A 9,407-nucleotide genomic window follows, 5' to 3' on the forward strand; every position below is an offset into this window, starting at 1 on the left:
ATGATTTAAAGATAGTTGGATTTCAAAAAGAAATCATTATAAATATCACGACATATTTATTAATAAAATCATTTTTTATCAAGATGAGTTTGGCGGAGATGGAGGAAGAAGATGGATGAGGCGGATGAGATGGAGAGGGGATGGAGGAGATGAGCTTGGCGTCGGATGTCTTCTTGCAATGGTGAGCTTCTGTCCGTGTGTGAAAGGTGTAGGATAGGCTAGAGCCATCAATTTGGATTGGTACGTCGGGTTGATTCATCCCGTCAAATAATTTAAGTGGGTTGGGTTGGAACTTTATCAACCTAGCCCCCCGTGGGCCGACCCACCTAGGCACGCGACCCGCATGGGTCGGCCCGCGACGAGTTTAGATTGACCCGTGGGTTGAGAAACACATGTCAACTAAGTTTTATGTCATTTTATTATCTTTCTTTGTTATAATTTTGAAATAAAAATAGTACTTTTCATCAACATAAGTATTTGTTTATGTCCATCTATATTTAAAATACATATTTGTGGATACATTTAATTGATAAAACTTTTCTAAAGTAGAACATTGAAGATATAAAATATTATTTAATTTTTTAAAAAAAGTTGATGGGCCCACGGGTTGGCCCGCTAAACCCGTAACTCGCCTTTAATTGGGTTGGATTAAAAATTTCTCAACCCGCCATGTTGACGGATCAGCCCGCCCCGCCCCACCCCGTCAAATAGTTGGCCCACCACGGGCCGACCCACTCCGCTACGGGTTGACCCGTCTGACAGCTCTAGGAGAGGCGGTGATTGGCGAGGGAAGGTGGTAAAGAGAAAGGGTTGGCCAACAACGGTGATGAGGGGGATGAAGGAGAAGGGAAGTAGCGACATTCGGCTAGATAAAGCTTGAACGTTAGTGATGAGGTCACCCTTTGATCAGGTAAGAGGAATTGGGAATTAGGGATGGCAATTTCATCCGAACCCGATGGAGGATCCGACATCTGACCCGAATGGAGGAGGTATGGAGGGACTATCAATATCCGATACCCGACCCGAATACCTGATTAAATAATATATATACATATATTAAAGAAAATTTCCTTTTTCCAAAATCAACTTACTATTTTTGTTGATATTAGGAGAAGATTATATAGATGTTTAATCTTTTTTTTTTATTATATATATATATATATATTAATAGGTGGTTAATTTTAATATATTTTTGTTGAATGATAATAGTTTGATAGAAAGAAGAAAAATTATAACTATAAAGATATCCGATCATTTAATGGGTATGAGTATACCCATCGAAGATCCTATAACCGATGGGTATGGGGACGGAGGATATAGAATCCGACCCGAACCCGACCCATTGTCATCCCTATTGGGAATCTTGGTTTCTTAATGTGTTTTGGATTGAGAAGAGAGTTAAAATCAAATATGATCCATTAACCAGTTAAAATTAGGCTTTTGAAATTGGACTTAAGGAGTGGACTTTTGGATCCGGGCTTAAACACTTCTCTTCTTGGATCCAGATTGGAATGATCTCGCTTGGATTTCAATCCGCATTGGAGATGAAACTCAACTTTAAACCCTTGGATTGCTTGATCACAATCAACGACCTAGATACTCTTGATCTGGATGAATGATTCAGATGATATTGTATCTCCATTAAAGGCCCAGATCGTTTCTCTAAAAAATAAGATGCATATTCTTAAATAAAATTCTAGAAAATATTAAAAAAAATATATCAAAACTCTAAATGGATTCCAACTCGTAAAATATGATATAAATCAACAATTAACCATATGAAAGGATGAATTCGGTGTTACCTCGCTTGCTCTTGTTGGGTTGAGATTCCGGAAAGGTTCTTTGGAAATTTAGGCATGGTATGGTTGTGAACTGGTTACCATTGATGTGCTGTTTTCTTTTGTGATTCATTTCGGGTTCCAACAATGGCTTTGGGTATTGGATTTTGATTACAAAGTTGCTCTATTCTTCTTGTTGAATCGAGTTTCTGAATAAGCTTTGTGGAGTTGTAGGTGTGATGTTTGCTTCGTTCTACAACTCTCGAAGGTTTTGGGTGGTATGAGTAGTTTAAGGTATCGATTGGTGATGTTTTATTTTTCTTCTTGCTTTCGAATTTATGGACAGTATGTTATGGAATTAGACTTGGGACTATTATGGTTCTTCCTTTTAATTTGGATTTCTCATCCGATTAGGGGTTTGTAGTGGATTTCGATGATGTCCTTCTTCTTTATGAGGCTCTATGTTTCCTTGTCAGTTTTGGGATTTTAGCTTGATTTCGAGAACGTTCATTTTCTCCGTGATGCTTTAGGATCGTAGAATGGAATTTGGTGATTTAGATTGGATTCCAGCATTGCCTTGCGATTTCGTCTGTGGTGTAGGAAATGTCAGCTTGGGAGGTTTCAATTTGATTTTGTTGTTGCTTTGTTTTCTTTTATGTTGGTTGAGCTTGCTGGTATAGATTTGAAAAGTAGATTTGAAAGATTTTGATTGATATTGACACTAACCTAGTTCATGCTACTGTTAATGGAATATTTGGGCAGAATTTGGTAGAATGGAAATGAGTGTTGTTTGTGTAATTGTTCCTTCTTTGGTTATGTTTTATATGTGTATAATTGGATGGATATGGGCACATGTGGTGGTAGTATGGGATGAGTGTCCTAGGATGAGTTGATAATGTAATTTATGTTAGCTTGCCTATATGACTACATGTTCTCTTAAAAGGTACCTCTAGGGTCATGATTACGAACTGAATGACTGGCTCAAATGGTGGTTACTACATGTGTGGCATATTCATCTTTACCAGTGGTGTAGATTTCTTTTTCTGCTTCAAGTGTTTTCCTCTATATTGTATCTAAGTTTGTATTCTATGTTCTAGTTACTGATTCTTCTTCTCATGGATGTCATATTTTTATATTGAAATGTTCTTGCTGGGTATATAGACTCATGATATATATGATGCAGGTGAAGGAGACATTCCCCAAGGTACTATGGAGGCCATGCACACGGAGTAGGCAAGGAGGCGGGATGGCACCTCGACACATTGTCCGAGAACTTTAGGAGTGTTGTGATGGCTCTTGTTTTCTGTAGAGTATGTTCTTTACTTGTATGAGGAGTAGTGTTGGACTCTTTGAATCGCGAAGCTATGATTTATGTTGGTTATGATGGTTCATGATTGATTAGATTTTCTACTATGGTTCCTTAACGACGATGTATGAGAGGTTTAATATTTGATTGGAGGTTGGTATTCAAGTTAACTGATAAAGGTTGCAAACTTTTGTTATGGGTCCTTGGTACGGGTGGTAAGTTAAGGGTCTTTTCATAAGCATTTATGGAATTAAATCTTTCAATAGTTAGCATGTATGGTGACTTCAACCCATCTTGAATAAACTGAGAATGACTAAGCCTCATAAGGTAAGTGGTGATGATTGCTCTCACTCTCATGCACATATAATAGTAGAGTTCCGCTCAATGTATTCATGGTCTACCACTGGATAAACATATGAATGCATAACTCCGAAGGCTTGTTATAATTGCAAATGAAACAAGAATCAAAGCAAATGAGAGTATGTGTGCAAGGAAAGAAATATAAAGAGATGAAACAAATTAAAGGAATGTAGAAAGATGTGAGAATATTAAAATGTTACATAGGTGAGTACAATAAGGTATTGCCCTCCATTTTTTCAATCAAGTTTCAAACAATTTACACTCATGCAACAATTCTAGCACACTTGAACATAAAGTTGCACATCATATCAATTTTTCTTCTTTTATTGCCTTTATTCCTTGGGTATTTTTTTTTTAACATGCCGTGCACTTCCCTATGCTCAACATCAAATTCATCCCAATGACAAAGAGTATGGTTTGCCCATGGTGACCAAGCACGACTTGCCTATACTTCAATTAAATCTAAGATTCATTCTTCTAATAGTATCTTCAAGATATGCAACACGCATAATCTATGCATATGGTCATGTATATGTCACTCCTACACACCACTCCAGTTATCATAATATATGTGTGGTCAAATGGGTAGGACTGTGACAACTTCTCACGACTCCAGCTACCACTATATCTTAGTGGTCGGTCAAGCAAGATGTAGAGTATTTATCTAGCTACATAAAAAAGAGGTCGCTATCTTCATGCAACTCACTACCACTACTCCTAATGGTTGAGTGGGCACTACAAGATAAGTTGCACCTAACTCTAGCTACCACTACCTCTGAGTGGCCTAGTGGGCAGCGAATATGATTGGTGACTCTCTTGTCCGTTAGCACGCACTCAGTGTAATGATGTACATGATGCTAATATTTATTGCTTGTATTTGCTGCATTTACTTGCTACATTTATATGGATGCATATGATTGACATGCATATAGGATTTATGACACTCTCGGTCTGACGACCATGTTGTACTTATACCCTGGTCCTGGTTAGTACAGTTTTCTCCTGCTTATTTCAGTTGCATTTACCCTTCTTGTATCAGGAGACTGTACGCATGATTAGTATTGGTTGTTATTTTCTTTATTATGCATATCAGTTGTTACCCGCTGAGTTGTTGAACTCACCCCCGTGGACACTATCTTTTTCAGGTACCAGGTTGTTTATGGAGTCGCTTGGAGTATCCTACCTGCCGGTTCCCACGTCACATTAGAAGACCAGTCTCCGTATTTTGTTTATTTTTATCTTGGTATATGATATGTCTGTATTTGGCTTTGTGTTCCGATTTTATTTCCGGTGTGTTGTATGGTTGTGTGGTGTAAGCCTAGCCGGCTAGCAGTCTTTGTTTATAGTTGTATGTGTTGTCTATTGGATTTCCGTTGTGTTTGGTTTTGGTACAGCCATGTGGGTTGTTAGATTTATATATAACTGCGTGGTTGTATTTTTTTTATGGTATCAGCCGAGTAGGCTGCATATATAACTGCGTGGTTGTGTGTATATTCCAGCCGCCTGTGGTTGATGTATATTGTGTCTGTAGAAATGTTTCAGATTGTCACCCGTACAGGGGAGGTGCTGTCGAAATTTCTTCGGACAGGGATTTCCCCGGGGCGTGACAATTTAGAAGCGCTCACTTGGCTACCAGGATTCATAAACTCTATTACTTAGCCTGGAGGTCTAGAGTTCGAATCCTGGGGAAGGCAAAAATCCACTAGCCAGGGGTGGGAAGACCTAGTGAGTAACGGCACGGCCGAAGGTCGTCAGTCGACGACATAAAGGAGTCGCCAGTTGGGCCGCCCAAGGGACCGCCAAGGGGCCTCCAAATGGACCGCCAGTTGGGCCGCCCAAGGGGCCAAGGGGTCGGGTCGTTACAACTCTAGTCTTACGGAGACTGATATGTTATGTCAAGGACTAATAGGTGTAGGACCAGTGTAACCAATAGATGGAGGGCGAATATTGATCATTTTTTTCTTTTCATTGTGTCGTTCATTCTTTCTAATCAAATTAGTACACAATGATATATAAAAATAATAATGAACACAATAAAATGAAATACGAATTTACTTGATTCCCAACCCTCCCCTGGATCAGTTCATCCAATGTCTAAGTACGAGAAGAGCCCGCCCACTAGATCTTCTTCTTTCCTAAACTTTTTCAGAGGTGGAGACAATTTTTATCAATCATAAGAAGATAAGTAGTAAAGCACGGATATATATGAACACAAACAGAGATTTGTAAGTCGGTTTAGAAGTCATAAGAGTAGTGCAACCCTCCTAGAGCTTCCCCGGTTGTAAGAGCAAGGTGTCATAGATTTTTTTTTCGAGCACACAGAGTATGAGTAGTAGAAAATTGTTAATCAGATATGTATTAAAAGTTGTTGTCCACATAGCATTCTTATAATGATTCTCTAAATGTCTAGACCAGCCTCGGGCACTCCCATCTCGATCTCATCCGATTAGATTGTGTCGTAGTTTTATCATCTCTAAGCAATTAGACTGCTGACGTGGTGAACCCTCGACAAAACCTTGTCTGACTTGTTCCATCACAGTTTATCCTGATCTGGGTGCCTGAAACCTTTCCAAATGCCTAGATGTTGACCACCTCTTGGGCACTTGCACCCTGTCCGGGCACTTGGAGCTCCTGTTACCTAGAACCGGTTCAATCGTTTGGATTAGTCTGGCTGCATCTGGTTTGCATTAGTCTACTTCCCTAATCTTGCTTCCATCTCCAAGTTCCTACACTTAGCTTAATCTTGTAAGTTTAGCTGATCTACTAGGCTTCATTCTCGCTTGAAGTTTACTCCTCTAAGACTTTCACCACCTAGAATTCACTCCCCAGGATATTTCTTTGTTGAGCATCTGATTATCTAAACCTGCTTGATCTTCCTAGTCACTCTATAGACTTTTCACCCTTGTCAGACATCTGATCACCTTGATCTGTCTGGACTTACTAGTCACTCGATAAACTTCCCACCCTTCCTAGACATCCGATTACAATGACCCTCCTGGACTTGCTAATCACTCAATAGATTTTTCATCCTTGCTAGTCATATGGTCAACATTAACTTACTTAGACTTCTCTTTGCAAGTCATCCAGTCAACTTTGATCTGACTAGACTTCTCACTTTCAAACAATATGTCCTGTTTAGATAACCCTTGATTAAAGTTAACCAGACATAGGTATATTATCAAATATCAAAATCGTAGAGGCTAATTGTACAAATAATAGATTGATGGAGATAGATATTGTTGTGGTGGAAGTGGAGAATACTATTGTTGTGAAGGTGGTGGATACTAAGGTGGAGGTGACAAATAGTATTAAGGTGGAGATGGTTAAGTTGTGGCTGCTAGGCAAACTATATAGGTGAGGATTCTACTACTAGAATAGTTATTATCTCTATGGAGTTCTCTACTACCAATACTGTTGGGGGCTTGCTATAGGTCAACCCTGCCTAAACTAAGATCTTGTTGTCTAATGTTGTGCCCTTAAGGTGAAATCTCTACTCGTATGTCTCAACAACTTGTAGTAGAAATAGATGTTATAATCTAGTGGACACTCCAACACTTTGTGGCTTCATGCACCACATCTAAAATACTTCAAGATAAGCGTCGAATCTACAATGTCATATATATCTGGCTTCGCTAGAGTAGATGGGTGAGCAGATCTCTATGATATCTTGGCCAACTTTTGTGATTATGAAGACTCTCTAACCCTACTACATCCAACAAAGGTTTGATTCTATGCTCCTTAACTACTGGATCGGCAACCTTGGCTCTATTGTCTATATTGTGAGGTATATTGAATAATCTCCCTTTCTTTGGAGGCTTGTTACGTGGTCATCTTAATAAATATGGCCTAGTCAAGTGTCTCTTGATAGATACCAATAGGGGATCTAAACATTGTGATCTGAATGTAAGTTATAAGTTTTTATGTAAAGTGAAATATATATATATAACCATAATCTCGGGCTACCATATGTGAGCAAAACTTAGCAAGTCAGCTAAATTCTGCATTATACTCTTATCATATTTTTTTTTATCTTACTTAAGATTCATGAATTCCTAATGTAAAGTAATATGCAGAAAAATATTCTCTCAAATAGACTTACAGAAGAGTGTAGATCGAGCTCTATAAAAGGGGAGTCGAGGCATCTACTTCCATCATCACCTACAAGCTATCTTCTCTGATTCTTGTGCTCTAAAAGTGCTCAAGTTTAGCTAGTGCGATCTAGGAAGAGTCAAGAGGAGTGTCACAGAACTCAAGGCTTCAAATCAGATCAACTAGTTGTTAGCTTGTTTTTTGTTTCTATTATATTACTGATTTCATACTTGTAATTGTTCTTACAAATCTATAAGAGGTTTCTCTGCCTTCAAAAAATATCTGGAAAGGAAAAAGAAAGTAGTAAACTCATGCTTGAGTGCATAGCCTTGTATATAGCATCATGGGGGTGTGAACTAAGTAAAAATCTTATACCCCTTGTTCTTTTTGTTTATGTTTTGCTCTTTATTATTCTGCTGCATTACTAACACTGATAGAAAAGACGGATGAAAAAAATAATATGTTATTCACACCCCTCCTTCCCTCTAGTGGTCAATTAGATCCTACAAGTTCTCCACTCTGGGATAAGGATAGATTCATAGCTAAGCGCAGACCTAATTGAGAAACCACTCAGAGTTTTAAAGTAAAGGTGGGCAATTCACACTGTCCTTGCTTAATTTTAATAATATATGTTCTCTAGATGTAATGAGGTAATTGTTAAAATAGGAGATGATGAGTTACCCTGAACTGAAAGCTTTAAATATTTTGGATTATTTTTACAAAACGATAGAGAAATTGAGAAAGATATCTTACATAGAATACAAGTAGAATTGTTGAAATAGAGGAGAGTGTCGGATGTTTTATATGACCATAAAGTACCTTTAAAATTTAAAGAAAAATTCTATAAAATCGCAGTTAAACCTGCTATGTTATATAGAATTGAATGTTGGGTTATGATTTGAGTGCATGAGCAGAAGATGAGAGTTGCAGAGATGAGGATGTTAAGGTGAATGTGTGGACATACAAGGATAGACAAAATAAGAAATGAGTAGGGATGTAAATGAACCAAACGGTTCGCGAGCTATTCAGAGTTCGATTCGGTAAAAAGCTCGTTTGAGTTCGTTCGTTTATCTTATCGAGCCGAGCTCGAGCTCGATTTCGAGCTCGACAGTTTTATCGAGCCGAGCTCTAGCTTAAGGATATTCGGCTCGTGAGCTCGCGAACATGTTCGTTTATAGGCTCGCGAGCCAAAAAAATGAGCCTTAAAACGAGCCTTAAACTGAGCCAAAAAAACGAGCTCTAAAACGAGCCTTAAAATGAACTTTAAAATGAGCCAAAAAATGAGCTCTAAAACAAGTCAAAAATGAGCTCTAAACGAGCCCGAGCTCGTTTAACGAGTTAGGCTCGTTAACTTTGATAATCGAGTTAATAACGAGCCGAGCTCGAACTGTTCGCGAGCTTGATAATTCTAAAACGAGCCGAGCTCGAGCCTTGTGATAAAAGCTTGATTCGAACTCGAGCCGAGCTCGAGCCCGAATATAACTTAAACAAGCCGAGCTCGAGTCTAATACTGTTCGACTCGGTTCGACTCGTTTACATCCCTAGAAATGAGAGTACTAGAGAGAAAGTCAGAGTTGTATCTATTAAGAAAAAATTCTGAGAGACACGTTTAAGATGATACGGGCATGTACTTAGACGACCAATAAATGCTCCAGTTAGACTTGGTTAGTAATAATAAAATAAAATAAAATTTATTTAAATATAGAGGATGATATAGTAGGAGATAGAGCTCAATGGCATAAAAGGATCCATATAGTTGACTTCACCTAGTGGATAAGACTTGGTTGTTGTTATTGTTGTTGTATGTTCTCTAGACTAATTTTGTGCTGCAGGATTGTAACTTGAGTTAATCAGGAAATCTAGAGCGTCTAGGC

This window comes from Zingiber officinale, chromosome 5B, assembly GCF_018446385.1.
Source record: "Zingiber officinale cultivar Zhangliang chromosome 5B, Zo_v1.1, whole genome shotgun sequence".
NCBI lineage: Eukaryota > Viridiplantae > Streptophyta > Magnoliopsida > Zingiberales > Zingiberaceae > Zingiber > Zingiber officinale.